The sequence below is a fragment of the Sminthopsis crassicaudata genome, chromosome 2, assembly GCF_048593235.1.
Source record: "Sminthopsis crassicaudata isolate SCR6 chromosome 2, ASM4859323v1, whole genome shotgun sequence".
Lineage (NCBI taxonomy): Eukaryota > Metazoa > Chordata > Mammalia > Dasyuromorphia > Dasyuridae > Sminthopsis > Sminthopsis crassicaudata.
In genome coordinates, this window is record NC_133618.1 from 404341526 (window position 1) to 404365603 (window position 24078).

Genomic DNA, 24078 nt, shown 5'->3' on the forward strand with positions numbered 1-24078 from the left:
CTACCTGCCATGGGAATAAACATATGGAACTTTTAAATTTATCAATTTGAGGAATTACATGGCTGGCTTTTTTTTTCTCCTTAAGGATTGTTTTAGGTGGTAGATTTCCTAACCATAAAAGGAGAAAGGAAGTCATATCAGAAGATGTCAAAGAACCTTTCAAAAAGAAAATTAGTCTTATCACTATTAAGGTGGCAGGGAAATTGATCTGCAGAACAGGATAACAGTAGCTATAACAATAAGCCTAATTAGAGTACTAGCCTTTCTCTCCTTTGAGACTGCCTATATAGTCAGACTAAAAATTTAGCCTGGGCTTCTGGGCTTATGTTTCTAAACTGGCTCTCATCTGTAGAGCTGACCTTGATGTCAGCACAGAGAATCAGAAATCCAAATATATCAGAGTAATGTTGCTCTAAAGAGTCTAGCTACCCATGTAATTTTTTCGTTTGTACCCAGAGTTGTGTCCATGGGGAGTGAGCAGTAGCTGTACTGCAAGCTGCTGGAAGTCTTAAGACAGCATACATGGATAGGGCTAGGTAATGAATTTTCTGTGTTTCAAAGAAAGCACCGCTTGTGCTCTTGACAACACAACTAGAGTCCTTCTCTATTATCTCATTTGTACCTGTGCTAGAGTGTAGAGGGCCACAGATAGTGGGGGAACTCTGGGTGAGGTATAAGACCCTTCAGCCTAGAGGGAACCTGTGACAATGTCTGGCTCTGCTCCCCATCTCCCTTAAAGGCTCTTGACCTTCCTGAGAAGTCAGGGGGCAGTGACAACCTGTGCTGTAGTTGAAGCAGAGTGATACCAAGTGGAAAAGAGTCATCTACATGCAATAGCAAGTTGTTTATGTGGTCCTGCATGTGCAGTATATATTTACCACATGTGCAGTGTTGCTTTAGTTATGTAAGGGTATTAGGGCTGAGAGAATTTGGAATAAATGGACTCCATATTTGACCATCCACATAAGTCCCATCTCATTACTCCTCTTCTAAGACCAAGGACTTGGACTGGTATGAAGGTCCTCCAGAGAGCTAGTCCAGACACAACATCAGAGGTCACAGGATTTTGTCTCATTCTGTCAAATAGTGGTTTTGTCTATATATAAGCAAATAGCTGGTTTGACTTGTATTTTGCTGAATTGGCAATGACAGGTCTATACTCACTTTATCACTACCATAAATGCCTTACTAATTTTTAACAATACCATATCTCTATGATGCTTTGAGGTTTAAGAAATAGTATCTTATATAAAAATTTTTTGATTCTCACAATAGGTTTACCTGAATGAATAAATGAAAACTTGTTAAGTATTTACTAACTTCCAAACACTGAAATAAGCAACAAGGATACAAATAGAACAGAGAAGGTACCTGCCAAAGATACAGTAACAAGCCCTGAAAAGCCTTCACACCAGAGGACACACACACACATATGTCTATACACACATACATATATATATGTTTACAGATATACACGCACTCTCACCCATACTTACACCCACATCCACACATCCTTTTCCCATTTAGCTACTACCCTAGGTAGTTCATGCCTCTTACCTAGAATGAGACATTCAGCTCTTGTTTGGTCTCTCAACCTTGAATCTCTTCCTACTCTCATCATTCAATCAACTGCCAAAGTGAGTTTTCCTAAAGATTAGGTGCCTTCAGGCTCAAATGTAAAGCTTTTTTCGTACCCCTTCACTCCTGGGATCTTCCTACCTTTCAAGTTTTCTTACACTTTATTCCTCTTTAGTTGCCAGATACATTAGCTTACTTGCTCTTGTTTCCACAATACCCCACATCTTAATTTTGTACCTTTGCAGCTATGCACTTGCTTTGGAATGTTTTCTTTCCCTACTTCTCTTAATCTCCCTAGTTTGTTTCAAAACTCAGTTATAATCTTTCCTTCAATAGGAGGTCTTTCTTGATTAACCCTATTGCTAGTATCCTTCCTCTGAGGTTATTTAAATTTACAATGTACATACATGCATATAATGTTTTAAATATTATGTATGTAATATATAATATAATAATATAATATGTTACATATGTAATTATATATAATATAATGATACATTAGATGCACATAATCATTTACATGGTTGTCTCCCTAATGGGCGCCTTAAGGATTGGGATCATGTTTTTATTTTTCTTTGTATCTTTCCAGCTCTTAGCATAGCAGACATTATATAGTAAGTCCTTTAAAATGCTTATTGAATGACTATTTCTATAGTTCTTTATAATTTAAAAATAACTTTTCCTCAAAATAATATTGTTAATTAGGGCTAATAATTTTTTCATCCTAATTTTATATTTGAAGGAATTGAGGCTCTGAGAGGTTAAGTGACAAGCCCATAGTGATATGACTTCTAAGTGGAAGAATACAGATTTCAATCTACATCTTAAGCCACTCAGTTCAGGACCCTATGATTTTTACCTTGGTGTTCCTCAAATCATATTTTGGTTCTGATATACTGACACATTTTCAAGTCCCATTTAAAAGTTATTATTTTAAATGAATTTATGTAATTGGCAGGTTGATTTGGAGATCAGAGAAGAAACTAGTATGCTCTTCACCTCTCTATGGTCTACCTTCTTTTTATTCTTGATTATGCTTGAGTTATCTGTGTCTGTAATTATTTTTTCTTGTATCTCATGTAGATTAATCCATTGAAATGGTGAAACAGATTTTTATAGTCTCCTTGATAATGTTCTATGGCTCTCACCATGGTGAAGAGGAGCTGTTCACTCACAGTGAATCCATTTTTAAATAATGAAGTGGTCTTTATTGAAGATGCTCTAACTGCTTGGTAAATCTTCATTAAATTAACATTTGAGAGCTGCTCATTATTCCTATTCCCTAGTGCCATACTTTCTGTTTGGGCACTGAGTGACCACTGCATGATCTCCAGGGAGAAGAAAATAAGCCACGACACAACTACATGTAGCATTTGGTGGGGAGGAATAGAAACTAGATTTTCATATAATTCTAGAGCTCAATAAAACCCTTAGGTTTACTAGTTATGCTTTAAAATTTTTGGACTCAAAAGGAGCTTACATTTTCAAGTACTTTCTATCTCTAAAATATAGTGTTTTGATAAAGGATCTCTAAGGCTCTTGAGACCTTAGGTCTTGAGAAGAATTTTACTTACAATAACTCTGAAAGGTATAAGTGCATGAATGATTATCCCCCTTCACTCTTTATAGATAAGAAAAGTAAGAATCACAAATAGAAGAATAAAATTTGTAAACACAAGAGCTCAGACTATAAGCCAAATTTTTCTGATCCTAACTCTAAAAGCACTATTCTTTCTACTATACCACACTACCTCTCTTCTTAGTCAACCTTTTTGTTAAGGATTCAAAAACAAAGTACCATCTAGTCTTATTTAAATTTGGTAGGTTTATAGCAATAATAATGATAGTAGTAATAACTAATGATAGTAATAATAAAGCACTAATAATGAGGAGGATAAAAATTTCTATAGCAATATAAAGTATCAGAGATTTATAGGTAGAATGGACTTTAGAGGTCATCTAGTTCAATAGCCCACATTTACAGAAATCTCACAACATTCTTATGAGGCAGGTAATGAATGTATTTATCAGTTCATTTCACAGATGAAGGATCTGAGACCCATAGATGAGCAATGACTTGTCCATTTAGTTCAATGTTGTAAGAAGGACTTATTCAACTTCTGACTAATATGCTGTATCACAGCTATGTCTCAAAAGCATGTTTCCATGGACTTTCTGAATTTAAGTAAGAGTCTTTTGTGCTTTTGTGGGCTTTGTATACATTTTGGGAAAGGGTTCCATTTAGGACCTTCTTTAATCAGTCTTGCCCATTTCTATGATCATACAAGCACTCCTCCTATCAAAGCACACAGAAGAGTAAGGATGTCAAGACTAGATTAAAGGTAGATCCTAAAAAAAAATGCTCACAGAGTTATTGAAAATTGGGGTTAGGTAGGTCAAAGGTGATATATAAGGTTTGTTCTTGAAGGCATTGAGACAACTTAAAATTAATGAACATTTCTTAAGGATTTATTTTGTAAAAAACCTCATGCTATATGTTAAGGGATACATAAAGATAAATAAAATGTAGTTCTCACCCTTATGTAGTTTATAATTTAAAAGGGGATAAGGTATATACAAAACATCTCTAATTTAGAATGTCATACAGAAGAAAAATGAACAACCACAGAGAATTATAAAGATAGGATTGATTTTTAACAGGAAGACTGAGGTCAGAAAATCTGAAAAGACTTCCTGGAGGAGTAGGGACTTTAGCTTGGGAATCTTCAGGGATGGATTAGTCAGTGACACATACGGTTTCTCTCATCGTGAAATAAACATTAAGAGCCATTTTGTTGTATAAGGCAGTCTTAGGCCCATCTCATTTAGCAATAACTTGTCAATAATAATCTTAGAGCTGGCAAGGGTGATCATAGTGAATAAGGCTAAATTTGGAATTTTTCTGAGGTGGAGGAAGTGTTTCTTTGAATCATTTAAAATTCATTGAATTCTTTTTTTTTTTTTTTTTCTTTCCATTTTAGTAACTCCATCAGTGTCTTGCCTGCTCTGTAGGTGCTAATGACTACTCAAGGGGAATTCTAAGGGGCAGGCCATGCTGCAAGGTTATTCCTTATTGAAACTCTTAGGTGACTTGGTTAAATTATGGGGTAACATATAGGTCAAATATTAAGTGGCATATGCAGAAAGATTTGAATTGGAATTGGGTTTTCTAAACCCTCTTTTGCCATCACTTCACTGTGTGAACATGGCAAGTCACTCCCCGTGTTTGGTCCTGACTTTCTGAATCTTTAAAATGATAGAGAATGTGGGATTGGACTAGATGATCTCTAGGTGTCTTTCATTCTATGATGTGTGTTCCAAATTACTTTCCAGCTTTGCCATTATATGTATCCATAGGTTTGTCTTATTATTTTCATTCTAGGTCCTTTGTCCTAAAATGTTTTTAAATGCCAATATTCATTTATTAAAAATGTATTTGAGAACCTACTATATGCTAGGCATAAGACACAAAGGAAGAAAAATGAAGTAAACCCAATTCTTAAGAAGAGTTTATTATACTGGGGCAGCTAGGTGACGCAGTGGATAGAGCACCAGTCCTGAAGTCAGGAGGACCTGAGTTCAAATTTGGCCTCACACACTGAACACTTCCTAGCTGTGTGACCCTGGGCAAGTCCTTTAGCTACAATTGCCTCAGGAAAAAAAGTAACATGTTCATAGAAAAATAAATACAACATATTTTCAATACAAATGCAAGATTATTGTGGGTAGAGAGAATACTGACAATTAGGAAGAATCAAGAAAGAGTTCACAGGAATTGGAATTTGAACTAAGTGTGAAGGATGTTAAGGATTTTAAGAAAAGGAGAAGAAGAGAAACATTGAAAGTATGAGGGACATCTGTGCAAAAATAAGGAAGTAGGAGATAGAATGTAATTTACAGAGAAGAAATAGGTCTACTTGGCTGGAACATACATTGAATGATGGGTAGTAACGTAAAATCACTCCAGAAAGAGTGGTTGGTTCCAGTTTATGGAAGACCTTAAATGAAAAAGTGGCTCATAATTTATCCTATAGGCAATAGAAGGCTACTAAAACTTCTTGAGTGGGGGGTGATACAGTCAAACCTATGTTTTAAGAATACAACTTTGGCAGCTATGTGGAGAACAGATTTTAGTGCAGAATTACTAGAGGTAGAAAGACCAAAGAGAACGTTATTCCAATAGGCTGGATGAGAGATAACAAAGACATGAACCAGGAAGCAGTGACTTTTTCAGGGGACAGAAGAAAAGAGATGCAAGAGTTTTTCCAGAGATAGCTGATTACATACAAGAAGGGTAGATGAGAGAGAATAAAAGATTGAAGATAACCTCTGTTGTCATGTGAACATGGGATCCTGGAAGGGTGGTGGTGCTCTTGATTTCAGGAGAAATATATTAAGTTCCTTTTAGAATATTTTGAATTTGAGATGCCTATGGGGCATATTGTTGGAGATGTCTAATAGACAAATGGTGATGTGATGTTATACCCAAAAATAAAGGCTAGCACTAAATAAAAAGATCTAGAGAGTTATCTGCAAATAGATGATAATTAGACAGAGAGAGACAGAGTAACAGAAACAGAGGAAAAAGAAAGAGACAGAGATAGAGAGAAACAGAGAGAGATAGTGAGAGAGAGACAGGAACAGAGACAAAGACAGAGAGATAGAGACAGAAACAAAGAGACAGAGACAGAGAAACAAAGAGACACAGAGAGACAAAAATAGAGAGATAGACAGAGAAAGAAACAGAGAGATTCAGGTGGGGGAAGAAGAGAAATAGAGAAGGGCAGGGAGAGAGAAAAGAGGGATAGGGAAAGGGACAGAGGGAGAGAGATACAGGCATATAGAGAGAATGAAAAAAGGAAGAGAAATTCAGAGAGAGAGAATAAGAGTGAGGGAAAGAGAGAGAGATACAGAGGTGAAGAGAGAGAGCTAGAAAGACAGAGACAGAGAGACACAAAGACACACAGAGGGATAGAGACAGAAACAGAGACACAGAGACAAGAGACAGGTAGAAAGAATGCCTGAGAGACAGAGAAAGACACACAGAGACAGAAATGGGAAGAGACAGAGAGAAACGAGAGAGAAAGAGAGACAGAAAGAGACAAGATGGACAGACAGAAAGAAAAAAGAAAGAAGTGAGAATGAAAGGTCCAGAAAGACAGAGAGAAACAGATGCATGCAGAGATAGAGAGAAAATGAGAGTGAGAGAGAAAGAGAGAAGAGAGAGATATAGAGAGATACAGAGAGCAGACAAAGCAGTGTCATAAAAACAGAAATGGTGGTTAATAGGGGCAAATAGAAAAATCCAGGAAGGTGAGAAATAAAAATAAGTCATTTGATTTAGCAATTAGTAGATCACTAGTAAGCTTGAAGAGAGATGTTTCTTGAGTGATTAAAGTTGGATGATGAGTGATGAGGTTGGAGGCCAGATTGGAATGGGTAGAGAAATGATTAAGAAAAGAGGACATGAAGCTGATGAACAGTGTCAACTGTTTTTAGAAGTTTGACTACAAAAGAAAAGAGAGACACAGGATGATAGTTTCAGGGGATGATAATACCATATGAACATTTTTTTGAGGATGAGGATACATGGATATATTTGTATAAAATAGTGAGGAAACTAATGGATAAGGTAAACTTGAAGATTAAAGAAAAAATAAGGAGGATTAAAGGGACAAGCAGTCAGAAGAGCAGATGAAAGGAGGGGATCAAGGGAAAAGCTAGAGAGGTATTATCCTTGGTGGGGAACAGGAAGCCTCTTCTTCAGAATGAGAGTAATATTTAAAGTGTGTAAGTGGCAGAATGGGAAAAAGAAGGAGCTCATAATGAAAAAAAAAACCACTACTTTTTTCCTAGCTAAATATAAGATCAGGTCTTGACTGAAAGGAGAGGGTGAAGTGGTAGTTGAAGCTTAAAGAGAGAAAATTTTCAACAACCACTGTTAAGAGTATGAGAATCGTTATTAAAGAAGAACAGAAAGAATTATCATAACATTGATGAGAACTCAAGAAAAGTATTTGATTTAAGTCAACCCAGTAAACATGATTCTATAGCTTCCTTTTTCATTGTTCATGAGAAGGTGAATAGAGAAGAGGAAAAATAAAACTGTAAGAAAAGGCTCTGGTCTTCAAAGAACATTTGTTCAAATTTCACTTGATTCTGACTACCAGTATGACTTGTCCCTCAAATCTCCTAGATTTCATTTTTCTTATGTCCAAAATAAGGCAGTAGGTGGGGAGCGATATGGTATTGTAGATAAAGTAGATAAAGTAGATAAAGCACTGGTCTTGAAGTCAGGATCTGGGCAAGTCATTTAACCTCAATTGGCTTGCCAAAACAAAATACCCCTCCAAAAACCAAAAAATCCCAAAAAACAAAATAATGGAGTTGGACTTCAAAAGGGTTTTGAGATTCTTTCTAGCTCTAAATTTGGAATGCTATGAGTATAAAGGAGAAGTACTAAAACACCTGACTTTTCTTTTTCTGTCTCCTTTTTTTTTTGTAGTTGTTAGTTGTTTCTCTTGTATCTGAGGCTTTATGACCCAATTTAGAGTTTTCTTAGCAAAGATACTAGAATGATTTGCCATTTCCTTCTCCAGATCATTTTACATATGAGGAAACTTAAAGCAAATAGTGTTAAATGACTTACCTAGGATCACACATCTAATAAGTGTCTGAGATCATATTTGATTACAGGAAGATAAGCCTCCTGATTCTAGATCTAGTATATATAGATCTTCTGCTTTTGTTAGTTCTCTGGGGAAAAATGTTGCCATGTACTTTCACCTAAAAACCTCTGACTCTCCCTGTGAATCAGTCTTGCTAATTGATCTTCCTCTGGGTTCTATTTCCTATTCAAGCTGCATTTCTAACTTCCATGCATTCCTTAGTCTTTCCACTTGCATAATAGGACATTGGACTTCATTACTAGCCCAAGCCCTGATAAGGAATAGAAAATGAGAACAAAGAAAGAGAATGTGGATGCACTAGGACATATTCATTTTCACTATTGGTAAATCAATGACAAATTTACTTCCTACTAATAGTGAATTAACAATAAGGATGCAAAGAGGTATGCTTCTTTTATAAGTACAGGTGAAGACAGTGCTGAGCTTGATGTCAGAAAGCCTTGAGTTCAAATATGATTTCAGATACTTATTGTTTTTTCTAATCCTGTGCAAGTCACTTAGCTTCGAAATGCTTCAGTTTCCCTAACTACAAAATAGAAATCAAAATAGTATCACTCTCATAGTGTGGTTATGAAAATCAAATGAGATAATGTTTGTAAAGCACTTAACATAAAGCTTGGAATTTAATAAATGTTTATTTCTTTTCCTTAGAAGTATTCAGTTTGGAGATCTAAATTAGAATCCTACATTTGACACTTACTACTACATTTGCAACCTGGATATATTGCTTAGTCTAATTAAGTCTCAGTTTCTTCTTATTTAAAATGGGCACATGAATGTTTGTACTTGCTGCAAGGGAAATAGTTTGTAAATTTTAAAGTACATTAAGAATCTGAACACTTTTATTTTCCTATATAAGGTACTGCAAATATTTTGAAAATAATCATTCCCAATTGTTCCAGTGAAATATAGCAGAGCCACTGATAGAAGCAGTCAGCATCCTGCATTTATGAAAATGAAGCAAAACAAACAACAAAAAAAGCCCTAACCCAGAATCTGCAGGATAGAACAGTGGGCCTGTCACTGTGAGAATGACAGAGATGATGGAGCTGGTATAAACATGACAGCTGACCTGTCCTGTTCATAATTAGTGGCCTAGGGCTAAGCTAGTAGCAAGAGTGGGAGGAAAACAACACTCACCACCCAATTAAAATACAGTGACTGCTTAAATTTAGAAACTGGTCATGTCACACTGTGGGAGCCACACCAGGGATGAAAGTCAATTGCAATTTTCTTGCTTCCCATGCCATTCTTGTATGTCAGGGACAGATCATTAGGGACTGTGTTAATCTGCAAATTGGAAAATCAGATCTGATGATTTTGTTATCATGTGTGCATGTGTGCTTTGTGTATGTGTCTGGTTATTTTGGAGCACATTTATGCTCATACAGGAACTTTATACATATGCTACCTTTCAAGACATTCTCAAACGAGTGTAGTCAGGAGAAGTTGGCCAAATTGAAAATTTTAGGAAGTGATAAAAATATATATAAGTAAGTTATTGGATGTGTACACACACACACACACACACACACACACACACACACACACACATTATTGGCCCCAAAGTCAAAATTCATTCTTGGATTAAGAATCCAGAGATCTGAATTGATGTTCCACCTCTGCCATTCTGCGTCAAAGTAAATGCTTTTCTTTTCTGAGCTCCTGTTTCTGCATCTATAAGATGGAAATGATAATATTTCTATTACCCATTTTTTACAAAGTTTTTATAAGGAAAGTACTCTGAAAACCTCTTAACAGTATATAAATATGAGTGATTGTTATGATTAACTATAAAAATGAAGTGATCTCTATTGCTGCATTCTAATAGAGCAATTTTACTTCTAATTTCCTATATTCTAAGAATCCTCACTCTGAGGGCTCTTTCCAGTTCTGATGTTCCATATGTCCCATGGTCTAAGATCCCTTCTGATTCTGATATGTTGTGGTTCATTATCATTCCTTAAAAACCTCCAGCTTACTTATGTTCAATTATTTTTATGAAAGTAGTTTAGACTTCCAGTTTAGGATACTTAATGGAATTTGACTATTTCCCTTTTCATCTCTGATATTTCTCAGATAGGAGATAAAGTGACTGCAGATCATAAATTGGATAGAGCACTGAGTCTGATGTCAGGAAGACTCATATTCATGAGTTTAAATTGGTCTCAGATACTTACTAGCTGTGTGACCCTGGGTAAGTCACTTACTGTTTGCCTCAGTTTGTCATCTGTAAAATGAAGTAGAAAAGGAAATAGCAAAACACTCCAATGTCTTTGCCAAGAATACCCCACATGGGGCCACAAAGAATCAGTCATGACTGAAATAACTGAACACCACCAACAATACTATGGACTAAGTATCAGAGATACAAATTTTTAAAAAGTCCCTGCCCTCAAACAGCATGTGTTCTACTGGGATGCATACATACAGGTAAATATAAAAACAGATACAAAATAAATATAAAATGATTTTAAAGGTTGGGGAAAGCTCTACATTGCTATTCGTTGTGCTAACTTTTTAGCCCACTTAAAAAAAATTATCCCACTCTGCCCTTGGTCCTTTTTTCCCTCCATACTTTCCCTTAAAAACCACATCACTATTCATGGATTTAGTTATTTCTTTGAAAATGGCTCTCAAATTTATATGTACAAATTTATTCCCTTGCACTCCAGGTCCACATCTCCAACTGTCTTATGGGTAGCTTCAATTGGATGTTTCTGAAGAGTCTTAAACTCAATGAATCCCTTACTGAACTCTTAAGTTTCCCCCCAGGTCTGTCCTTCTCTCCCAACTTCCTTATTTCTGTTAATGGCATCAACATATTTTTAGTCACTGAGTTATGGACCTCAGAATCATCTTTAAATTTTCTGTTTCTCTCATTCCCTCATATTCAATCAATTGATAAGTCTTTTTGATTCTCTTACCCACTACTTATTGAACCCCTTTCCCACTCTCTATTTACACTGCTATCAGCCCAGTTCAGACCTCATCAATCTCTTCAAGTATATTGGGAATGATCTTCTAATTAGTTTCCCTGCCTAAGGCTCTCCAGTTTTACCCCTTCACATGGTGATCAAAAATAATCTTAAGGTGTTAGTCAAACAATGTTATTCACATGCTCAAAAATTTCAGTGGTTCTCTATTACTGGAAGATAAGGAACTCTTCCTTAACTTAAGATCCGTCATTGTCTTCAATTCATTTTTCAAGGCTTATTTTACACAATTTCTATATGGAACTCTATGTTTCAGCCAAATTGGGCTATAGTCTCTTCCCTAATCTCATTTTCTTGTCTTTTGATTCCATGTATTCAGGCAAACTATTTTCCATGCCTGAAATTACCTTCTTGCCTTTCAAAAAATTTTTATAATGAATAATTTTGTTTTAACATAGGAAATATACATGGGCATATACACATGCACACACAAAAAAACAACAGCCTCCAAAATATATTCTCAAAACAGTAATCAAAAGGACATAAAAAGTAATTGAATTGATTAACTTATGTCCATATGTTTTGGATATTTCCTATTCTTTTAAAATTATTATTTTTTAATTGTTTGTTTATTTGAACACACATTGCTTTATAAATCATATCGAGAGAGAAAAATCAGATCAAAAGGAAAAAAAACATGGGAAAAATTTAAAAAACCAGAAAAAAAGTAAATATATCATGTGTTGATTTATATTCAATCTCCTTAGTTCTTTTTCTGGATGCAGATGAAGTTTTCTGTCCAAAGTCTATTGGGATTGCTTTGAATCACAGCATCAGTTCATGCAAATCGTTCCAAGCCTTTCTAAAATCAGTTTGTTCATTATTTTTATAGAACTGTAATGATATTCTATTACTGATGTTTACTATTCTTAAAAAAATGGAAGTCTATGTATTTGTGATTTGTCTTGGAATTGTCTTTTTTAAAGGCTCAAGTCAGGTACCACCTATATCCTTTATAAAGCCTCTCAGTCTTCCAACTGAATGCCTCTTTTGCTTTTGCACTGTTTTTATTTTTATTATTTCCATCATACTTTGCCATGGATATGTATTTACATAAATATATGTGCAATATGTACATATTAATTATATACATTATATATCTTATATATCTACTTATATCCATTTATCCCTTCATGATATTGTAAACTCCTAGAAAGTAAATACTGCATCAATTTCTCTATTGTAGTGCCATATACATAGTGAGTATTTAATAAATGTTTATTGCATTTCTTGTCCTTAAAACCAGACTATCTCTCAGGCTCCCCTAACTCTAACATTTGATAATTTGGTATTTATTGTTTCTTGTTCACATAGCATGATGTACTAACAATTAAAAAATGCCAACAACTTGAAAGATCTGTTACTGGTAATTTATGTCTTTATTGTGCTCTCTTCACTTTCTGTATAACTCAATGACTAGCCTATGCCAAAGGCAGACATCTCTGCCTACTTTAAATTAAGCCTGAATCTGCTTGTTCTTGGTCTTTGATTTTGAATGTTATTTTGTTGTGTGTTGATCGTTTGTCATGCTGGCTGACAGGCCTCTTGGCAACAGCCTCTTTTTAAAAAGAAAAAGAAAAGTAATACATTCTTGGACAATGAAGGATCATTATAGTAATGAGTCAAGTCAATAGAGGTTAGTTATAGATCAGTCTATTTTCTGTGGAGGGTAAACACAGGAAAATCTCCCTCATCTGGAAAAGTGATTGCAGTTGCCAAGGCTTGTCAATTCTTTCCTTTGATACTTTAAAAGAGCCATGATTTCCTTGGTGTTGATACCTTCTACATCAGAGCAGATCACTACTTTTCTGGGGCTTTTCATCTTGTGTTATTCATGTCTCTTTTCCTACATATCCTCTATAATAACATACACAATACTCAAGGAAGCATTCCACTGCTTATTTTAGCATGATACGATACCAGTAACAATTGACACTGTATTTGTTCTCTCTGACTAGCCCATTTCTTTTTGAAGTCAGTAACAACTTTTATGGCACTTATCCACATAAAAGTGAGATATAACAGCAAGACATAAAATATGATAAATAATGATAATATTTGCTAAAATTAGCTAATAATATTAGCTAAAAATTGCTTAAGGTTTACAAAATAATTTACACATTTATCCCAGTTTGATCCTTCCAGTGAGGTCAGTTATATTAATATCCCCCTTTTACAGATGTATAACTTGAGGTTGAAAGGTTAAATTACTTGCTCAAGGTCAATGGTTAGTAAGCTCCTAAGCAATATTAACTTAAGTTTTCCTGACTACAAGTTTGGAACTCTATCCATGATGTCACCTGGTTACTTCATGCAAGTCTCCTAAGAATTAAAAGTGAAAATCACACATAGGAAAGGCAAATGGTGGTCTACAGGCCGTGCTAAGTAACAATGAAGAATTTCAAAGAAATAATTGAGTTAATTATTTCATCAGGGATGTATGTGACAAGAAGGAAGGAAGAGCTGATCTTATGAGGAAGGTGAGGGATGTTTTTCCTTTGCCATTTGTGTTACTATAATTTTGTTTCTTCTGAGAACATGCCATTTTATTATTAACAGTCATACAGAATTTCCTGGTGAATATTGATGAAAAAGAAATTGGCTTTTGTAATGATTGACATTTTGGCATCATTGAAAAACATTATGTTTATGGTTAGGAAGACCTAGTCAAATTCTCCCTCTATTACTTAGTAGCTGTGAATGAATCATTTCTTTCAGGCTCATTTTTCTACTCTGCAAAATAAGGGAGTTGAACTAGTTGGCCTCTAAGGACATTCTAATTTAAAATCTATGTTCTTACAAAATCACTATTTAGTTTCTCAAAGTCACCTAGCCCAATCTCCTCTTTTTCCTTCTTGTCTACTACTGCCCAGATCACGGATCGTATATAGCATGAATAATTACAAAATAATGGTTCAAATGTATTATATAGAGAATGTGGAAGTGTATTGGTAAGTGTTTAACAACCAGCTCATTGGAAAAATATTTATTACATATTTTAAAGTTTATTTTGTATTAATATTTTCTTTACCAATTACTTAAATTAGAAATCAACAAAACAATAAACTAAGCCAATAAATAAATTGGAGCTGCCTCCAAGATACTCCTGGTTAGAGTCCCAATTCAGCTGTGTGACTTTGATCAACATATTCCCTCTTTCTGAACTCAATGAGGAGGTTTTAGATGAGGAAGGGTATGAAATTCTACCCAGACAATTCTACCCAGAATCCTAGTATTTAGAGATGAAAAGGACCTAAGATCTCCTCATTTTACAAAGAAGGAAATGACGGCAAAAGAGGTTAAATGAATTACTGGCAATATTGCATATATCTATTCTTAAGTTCATTCCCTAAAATTTCTCTTATGGGCTATTTCAATATTTCAGTGTCTTTTTTTTTTTTTTTCCTAGCCTCTACCCTCAAATTTATCTTGAATGGCTGCTTGAATAATCTTCCTAATGAACTGATTTGCATCTTATTATATTATCTGATTACATCACTCTTTTGTTCTTGTACTTCATTATTATATACAAAATAGTGGTCAAGATTTTACTATGGCATCAAGGTCTCTAGTATCTGGTTCCAACTCACCTGTCCTCATTTGATCCCTATCAAATCAGTTAATTTGATTTCCAAATAAATGCCAACCTTTTCCTCCCTTGTAACTTTGTTCCTGACATTGCCTTTTCCCATGGAATACTCTCCTCCCCATCTTTATATATGGACATGCTGACCTCCTTTCAAGAGTCAACTCAAACAATACCTCTTCCATGAAGCCTTCTGTCCTCTAACTAGAACCTGTTGCTTTTCAGATGAAGAAACTGAAGCTCATACAAATTGTGACTTCCCCAAAGTCAGATAGGTCATAAATAAAAGAACTGAAATTTGAACTCAGCTCCTGAGTCTAGCATTCTTTCTATACCATTATGTCAATCCTGAGTCAATGCTTCCTGCTACCCCATATTACCTCTATGAACAGGAGAGTAAAGCATCTCTCTATGAAAATCTATTTGGGACTTTGAATTTGGGTAATCTTCATGGGATTAATGGGCAGCGGCTCCATTGAAAGCAGATTTCTGGCTGTGTCTACATGCCAATCTGCCATTTTCTTTCTACAGTCATCCAAATTAAGTATTAATTTATTTCCTCAATTTGCTATAAGTGGAATTAACAACATGCCTTTTTCTGGGGCAGGAGAATCACAGATGCCAAGAAAAGCTGCCACCACTTTCAAATTTTATGCTTTTTTGAGTCAATGAGTGGGGACTGTTAAAAAGGAAATCCTAGGCTGATTTTCTATTATTATTATTTTACTGTTATTATTATTCAAAGCCTGAAAGCCTAAAATAGAAAAAAAAAGTCTGCAATATGACAGTGCTTTGAATTAGAGATCCTACTTCCTGCCTGTCTCCTTCCTTCCTTTCTCCAAAGTCTTGAAAAAAGAAACTAGTTTAATAATAGAGATAAGAAAAAGGATCATAGAAAGAGCCCGAAAGACTCGGGTTTTATTCCTGACTCTGCCACTTTCCAGATGTAATTCTTAGGAGAGTCACCTTCCTTTCTATGCCTCAGTTTATTCCTCTACAAAGCTGAGCTAATAATCTGCATGTTCTTTGGACATGCCAATTTGTGTTTTCAATGTGAAACAAACTTTCACATAGCTAGGTTTCAATGAAATCTGCTTTCTTCTCAAAGATTAAACCAAAATCAAAAAAAAAAAAAAAAAAAGAAGGTTCTGTACCACTGTTAATTCATGCTACAAGAATCTAGAATAGTGGAAATATCCTTGGTCTTGGAATTAGAGAGCCTAAGTTTGAGCTATGATATTCAGTAACTGTGTAGCTCTGGGCAAGATATTTAATGGATCTAAGGCTCCATTTCCAAATCCGCAAATGGAAATAATAAAACCTGTACTACCTACCTCATAACATTTTGTGGGAAAACTTTAAAATGATAGGTAAACGTGAACAACTTTTTAAAAAAATATATGTTTTTTCAGTTATTTGGGATGAGCTACTGACAGGATCATGCAATTTTCCACTTAGAAACTTTAGTAGTTCTCTTTACTTATAGCATAAAGAATACAAATAATAATAATAAACTGAACTCATAGCACTTCATATTTTTCAATTGTTTTAAAATACATTATCTCCTTTAATGGTGATAATAACAACAATAGCATCAACTAAGTGGATTGTGGGTGGGTATTTTTTTTTTCCTTGATAGCTCAAATAGTTTTTGAAATAAAAGATTCCTAACTGACTGTCGATAAGACAAATTAATAGTCATCCCATTTTTTTCTCTAATAGATGCTCTAGCTTCTAGTCCCAAAGGGATATGTATGTATGTGTATGTGTGTATGTGTGTATGTGTGTATACTTACAGATGTATACACATACATGTCAATGTTAGTCTCTATAAAATCAAAGAGGTATTAGAAGGGATCTTAGAATGTAAAATTTAAGAAATGGAAGGTACTTTAGAACATAGTATGTAAGGCAGAAAGGACCTGGGAGATAATCTATTCAAATCTTTTAATTTTATCAATAATGAACATGAAGTTCTGAGAAGTTAGGATACTTGCTTAAGGTGGCAGAGCTATTACTCCTACTAGGGCTTCTATCTTCCAAAACCTTTGCTGTCACACAGGCCTCAGTTGCACTATTATTAAATATTAAATATTTCTTAAATATTCTCTAAGAGTCTCATGATTTTTTCTGTACTTTTATCACACATGTTGTATGTATTATTGTAATACTGATTTCTTACAATATCACAAAATAAAGAAAACAATCTTGCTCTGGGAAGAAATATGACAATAGACCCACCTCAACTCCTGATGCTTATTCATGCTCACTTTGTATTCAGTATTGTAAAATGCCCTTCAGTTTCAAAGTACCTGGCAAAAGCTGGAGACTTGGCTGGGTTTGCTGCTGGTGACAAGATGGTCAAGATTTGGTTCTCTTCCTTCCAAGTCTCTGCTGAGTTCTGATGTGAATAATAATAGGTCTTGTTTATAATCAGAATCTACAATTCACAAAACAAAGATGCAAAATCTCAGAGTTAGAAGGGTCTTCATAGTCCTTCCCAACCCCAAACAGGAATTTCTACTACAATACACCAAATGGCTATAGACTCTTGGGTTGAAAGTGTCTTGAAAGATGTTCTAGACACCAGCTGATTCACTTTTGATAAACTCTAATTAGTACAAAGTTTTTCCTTCCATTGAGTCTTAATCTACTTCACTGCAATTTAGATCCATTACTGCCCAATGGGATCTGTCCAATGGGATCAGATAGTAAAGCCTAACCCCTCTTCTGCATGATTTTTACCATCAAATACTTGAAAATTACTCCCTTCTCCAAATTTCTTTTCCAAACTAAATCTCCCCAGTCCTTTCACCTGATTCTCATATCTCAAGGTGTTTGATTATTCCATTTGCTTTTATCTATACACCTCCTAGTTTGTAAATGCCTTTTCAAAAATGTGGAGTCCAGAATTGAACATAATTCTCCAGATGCGGATAGACCAGAGAAAAATACAATGGGACTATCCCCTCCTGGATATTAAAGTTTCTAAATGTCATATAAGCTTTTTGGGATATCATATCTCTCTTTTGATCCTATATTGAGTTTGCTATTTACTAAAACTTGCATATCTTCTTCGGATAAATTATTATCTAGCCATGTATCTGGTTCATGGAAAATTTAAGCATTTTTTCCCCATCTGTGGCTAAAACAAATCATTATTTGTTGGTCAACCCTGGATAATGAGCCACTTTTTAAAAAGCTAATGACAGAAACACAGCCTTCTGCCACGCCTATACATTAAGATTTTTAAGTTTGATGAGATCCATCAGGACTTGTGCTACATTCATACAGCTTTTCAGATCTCAGGGTCACCTCCATGATACTAAGAGGAATTGCAGTTGGGTCCTAATGTAGATACAGTCCTCCATTGCAAATATTATTATGCTCATTTCATAGATGAGGAAACTGAGGTTCAGTGTGGAATGACTTCTTGCTTAATAAATTAGTATCAGAGAACTTTAGGCTAGGTCTTCTGGCTTTAGGCTAGTGCTGTTTCTATATATGTATACACACACACATACACACACACATATATATATATATGTATATATATATATATATATAATTTTTTTTCTGCCTCATTTCTTACCTAGCCTTAATCACTGATTGGTGTTGCCTCAGTTAAACTGAGACTTGTTAAAGACATTAACTTTAAAAGGCCAAGGTCTCCCACTGCATCTGTGACCATCCCAGTTGTTCTGATCTATATCTTGCCAGTAGATCCAGATTGCTCGAGAGGAGAAAGTGAGGAGGGTGACTTTTCACAGTCTTCCCACATTGAAATCTAATTCACTTGTAATAATGGCATCATCCCCCTGATGTCACGATCTCTTTAAGAACAAAGGACAAACAACAAAAGGTACACCTGCCTCATGCTAGAATTGAAACTTCAGCTTCCAAGTATTGCCAATGACTCTAGAAACAGCCAAGACTTACCTTCATGCTTCTAGCTTAATCAGCTTTCATATAGAGAACCATGAGTTATATAAAAACATTCTCCTTCACTCAGAATAGGCCTCTTGGTTCTGGTGTAGAGAGAAAGGTCATTTTTTCATTTGCAATTATCCTCCGGAAGCAGAGCCTTCCAAAAAACTCTCCTAAATCTCTTTCAAATCAGCTCCTGTCCAACCCTTTGCCATTAAGAGTCTGTGTGTTTATTTTTAAGAGAATTAATTACACTCCCAAACAAGAACTCATCCTTTTCAGTCAATATTCCCTTCATTGCATACAGATATTGTTTATTTTGGTGACTTCAGGGACCTGAGTCAGTTTCCTACATGATGTTACCTGTAGCCAATCTAAACAGCAGGTGCTCTGAGCAACATCTCCCTCAGCTCTGAAAGATTTCATCTTTATCATGTTTATTGGCAAGTAGACATGGGGTTGGCGTGGGATTTCCTGTCTTCCTCTGGCCCTGAGATAAAGCTGCAAATTTGGGGCAATATTTGCTGACGTAGTTTGGAGCTTAAAGTCAATATTGGTTAATAATGCCAGCAGGGAGTAGTCCATGGTAAATGTACAACATTAGTTATCCAAGAGATGAAGGAAATGGGGGAGCAGAGATAATGGATCTCTGCGCATAAGTTCAGGAAAGAAACATGGAGCATTGCTTTGCTGGGTTTTTAAAAAACACAATAATAACAGCTTCTGTTGCTTCAGTGCTTACCAGTTATAGTGGGGAATTTCTGTCTTCCAACTCTATAAGGTGGTTGGTGCAAGCATTAGTATTCCCACTTTACAAATAAAGAAATTGAGGCTTAGAGATCTTGTCCATAGCCATAGCCAGGAAGCATTGGATTTAAGATTTACAACTAGTTTCTTTCAATCCAAGAGTGCTTTCTATTACACATTTACAGTTGCATATGACTTTATGTTATTAAATTTTTCATTTTCCACCGCATTTGCCCTCCACAACACCCCTGGAAGAAGTATGGAGAACATGGGGTAACAAGGGAGAAAGAGCATTAGATCTGAAATCAGGGGACATAATTTGGAAATACAGTTTTGCCACTTGCTTTGAGATTAAAGGCACACTTTTTAATTTCCCTGAGCCTCAGTTTCCTCACTTATAACATGGATATAATAATACCAATCCTGTCTACTTGGCAGGTTCTTTATAATCATGTGGCTCTAAAGAATTATGAGATAATGATACCATTACTGTTGTGCTATTCTGCAAGTAAGAACACTGCAGTACACAAATGTCATTCCCAAAGTCATTCAGTTAACTAGTGATGGAGCATGAACAATATTATGTAATAAAAATTGCATTTGGAGTCAGGTGACTGGCACATTTCTTAGGCAAATCATTTAACTTCCCTTTATCCTCAGTTTTTTAATCTGTAAAATTAGATTAATAATATTTGTATTTTTCACCTCACAGAAATGTTTTAAGGAAGCTTTTTGAAGGCTATTAGGTGTCTAATGAATGTAAACTATGATGCTGGCATATGGAAGAAAGACAGAGAATCTGGTTTCAAATCCCATTTGGTATGTTTACTACCTGTATGACCTTAGGAAGCAAATCACCTGGCCTTTTTGACTGGCTATTTCCTCCAATGGAAAATGAGAAGGTTAAATAAGATGCTCTCCTAGATAGCTTTTAACTTTAGATCCAGAATACCATGATTCTAGAACAAGAAAAAAAGAACACAATTAGGTGAACAAGAATGAAGTATCCTTAGTTCTACTGATTTCTCCATTATACCACACTTCCTAATAATTTCTGACATTTGGTAGGTTTCATTTATGCTGACCTGACATTGATGGCTTACATTCTGTAAGAAACAATGATTGTCCTAGGTAAATGTGCTTAGTATGAGCCATTGGGGAAAGTCTAAGCTCTTCTTGTTCTCAAGTTCTGTTTTTGTAATTCATGGCAGATCATTCTTTTGAACTATTTGCAACCTCTCATGAAATAGTTCCTAGACAGTGCTATCTGATCAAGGCTGTATCCCTGATTAAATGGAATGTAAAAACGTGTATCAGTTTAAAGAAAAGGACATCAAACATCCCTCTATCCCCACATTTCTCTCCCATAAGCCAGTCATAAGACCTTAAATATTTCTGTGGTTTAAGGCACTGAAGATCTTTACTAAAAATCTATTACATATTGTTACTAATTATTAAGAAAGTACTTTGAAAGCCCTAAAAAATGGCCCTATCAAGAGAAGGGGGATTTCATGTAAAACATACCTTTTGGTAAAAAAGACAGATTTTTTTAAATGCAACTCCCAGCATTATGAAGACTAGCCACAGAGAATTAAAATCACATTATGGAAGACCAAGGATCTTGCATTTTGCATTCCATAATTACACTGAGTTATTTGACACCATGCATCTGATGGGAAGGGCAGGGTTAACTGTATAGCAATCCCAAATGTATTTCACTTCCAAGGAACACCCAAATAAAAGGGTGGTACTGTAATTCTGAAAGAATTTGAGGCCCTATGCTAAAATGCCCCACCAGGGAGGAAGGGAATAGTGTTGATTATCAATAGTTTGTTAGGTAGTTTCTATGTTTTCTGTATTCATTTATGGATTCCTATCAGTCTTTTACATTTTCTGCATTTTAAAGGGTAAAATAAAGTCTGTCCATAATTCAATAAAATATTTTTATCTTGAATGTTTTTATTGGATCTAGGCAATACTTATATTTTTATTTGTGAAGAACTAGACAGGATATTTCACAAGGTTAACTTTAGGTAATAAGGCAAAAAAAAAAAAAAAGATGAAAGAATAAGCCTTTTCAAATTAGCCCAGTTATATGGAAATTCAAAATGGGGATGGGAGGGGGGAGGCTGAGCCACAGATTCTGTAGGTATTAAAGAATTATCCTTTCTCTAATGGAGAGTAAGAATTGTTTTTGTGATCATAAAGGCACACTGTTTCATCTGTATCAAATAGCTATCTACATGTATCTAACAAAACTGCTGAGATTCATTGTTCAATTTGAAATCATCATGTGAAAGGTTCAGATCACTCAAAGAACTTCTTTATGTGGTTCCAGTCATCCACTGATTTCTAGTATCCTCATGCCCATCATCAACATCATTTTTTTTTTCATCTAGAATCTGTCTGGTTTGTAGAACTACTAGTTTTATCTAACAAGTCTCTTTAATCAATCTTTGTATGTCAGGGATCTGGGATTTAGGACTTTGACTAATTAGCTGTGTGAATTTGAACAAATCATTAATGAAAGCTCTTTATATCTTAATTTCCTCATTTTTAAAATCGGGGAATTGAATTACTGTAAATTATCTCTAAAGTATCCTCCAATTCTAACATTTTATATTCTATAGTCCCTCTCAAATCTAACATTCTGGCATTTATGTTCTAAGGTCTCACTTAAATATGACATTCTAGCTTCTATATAATAAGGCCATTCTATTTCTACCATGCTTTTTATAGTAATGTTCCTTCTCAATTTAATATTAATAATTTTAAATTGAGGACTGCTGATAATCTCTTATATTATTATTATTATTGAAAGAAAACAAATAAACAAACCAAGCAATGTGGGATTATAGGATTTAGAAGTGAGATTCTAAAGAAAATCTATTTCAACACTCTTATTTTTCATATGAGGAAAGCAAAGACCAGAAAGTAAATAATTTTCTCAATATCATACAGTCAGTAAGCATAAGTATCCCACTTTAAGTCCAGGGCCTTGAACTGCAAATCCAGACTTCTCCCCTTTCTATCATTTTGCCTTTAAATCCTTTCCTAATAGTGGATTATTAACACTATTCTACAATGTGAAAAAAAAAAGATCATTAGATATTTCATTAGGGAAGAAATATGCCTCTGAAATTCAAAAGGATAGCTATACCAGACTATTGTAACACAGGTACTTCATTTCCTCAACTGGCATTGTACAGTGAAACTTTCTGTATCCTTCCTTTTTCTCCAAGGGATACACTTATTTAGTTTTATATTTTTAGTCATTACTGAGGTGGAACTACTAAGAACCTGCTCTGAAAAATAAAAAGAAAGGAAGGACAGTTGTAGGGTCCTATGTTCTATTCCTTGTATTTGTGTCAAAGGTTGGATGTTGTTTTCCAATACAATGATCCCCACAATGCTGGTTGCCTGTCAGAGCAAAGTATCAACGGGTCTTTTTCGTAACCATGGAAGCCATTCACCCTTAATGGAGTTATTTTTAGATTGTATTGCTGAATGAATATCTTCTACTTTTCTAGAGGAAAATAGTACAGAGCACGATCTTTACAATTATGTTTAATAATCAAAGGCATAGCAAAGGGGTTTGAGGAATGAGCATCATTCTGTCCATGACAAACTTGCTTTGTCACCTAATAGTGATTTGGAAGAGAGCTTGGGAGTCAATTATTAGCAGAGAATACACTTTAACAGGTACTGCTAGGCTAGAAATATTTCAAATTTAGGTCCATTGCTAACCTTTAGAGGGAATAGGCAATGCTGTAACACAATAGATTGAAAGATTCACCAAACCTTGATTAAATACTTACTATGTATTTGGAACTATGCTCATCCTGAGGGTGAAAAGTCTTTGCCCTCAAAGAGCTTATGTTCTGGAGGAGGCAGGATGGATATAAAGAATACATGATTCCATTGTCCTTTTTTTTAACTTTAAAAAACATTTGATTTATTAGAACCAAACACTTATTGTGTCTACATGTTAAAATTCTATCCACTTCTTTGAAAGATTTATATTTTTTAAATCGTCTGATCATTAATATCAGAAGAAACAACAGGGAGACATGTGCCTGCTACAGGGATTCACCATTGTCTCTATATTGTCTAATATAGAGTCCAAATTAAAAAAGGTTTACCTAAAAAAAAGGAGGTACTTTAGAAGCTTCTGTTTGAAGATGAAAGTATCATTGAACCATCTGCATAACTAAAGGACCAATTCCTCATTAGAAAGAGGACACCAGATACTTGATTACTTAAACCACATTGACTCATGAATTGTCATTTCCAATTTTCTAAGATATTGATATATATTTGAATGTGTCTTGGTAGATTGAGTTCCAATGCTAGTAAAGTCATGAACTCTTGAAATACTGAAGTAAGTGGTCTTCATGTGCTTTTTTTTTCTTGAAAGACAAACACACACACACAAATATATATATATATATATATGTATATATATATATATATATATACATATATATATATATATATATATATATATATATATATATATACTCACACACACACTCTCTCCTTCCTTTCTGCTCCC

General features: G+C 34.8%; 1 long non-coding RNA gene across 1 annotated transcript; it reads right to left on the reverse strand.

Annotated features, from left to right (window-relative positions):
* LOC141553547 (uncharacterized) lies at positions 1-23410 on the reverse strand. Its single transcript, XR_012485513.1, has 3 exons — positions 23342-23410; positions 17162-17289; positions 1-108 (listed from the first exon to the last, which is right to left on the reverse strand). It is a non-coding gene; the product is annotated as an uncharacterized LOC141553547 (long non-coding RNA).
* Between the last annotated feature and the right edge of the window lie 668 nt (positions 23411-24078).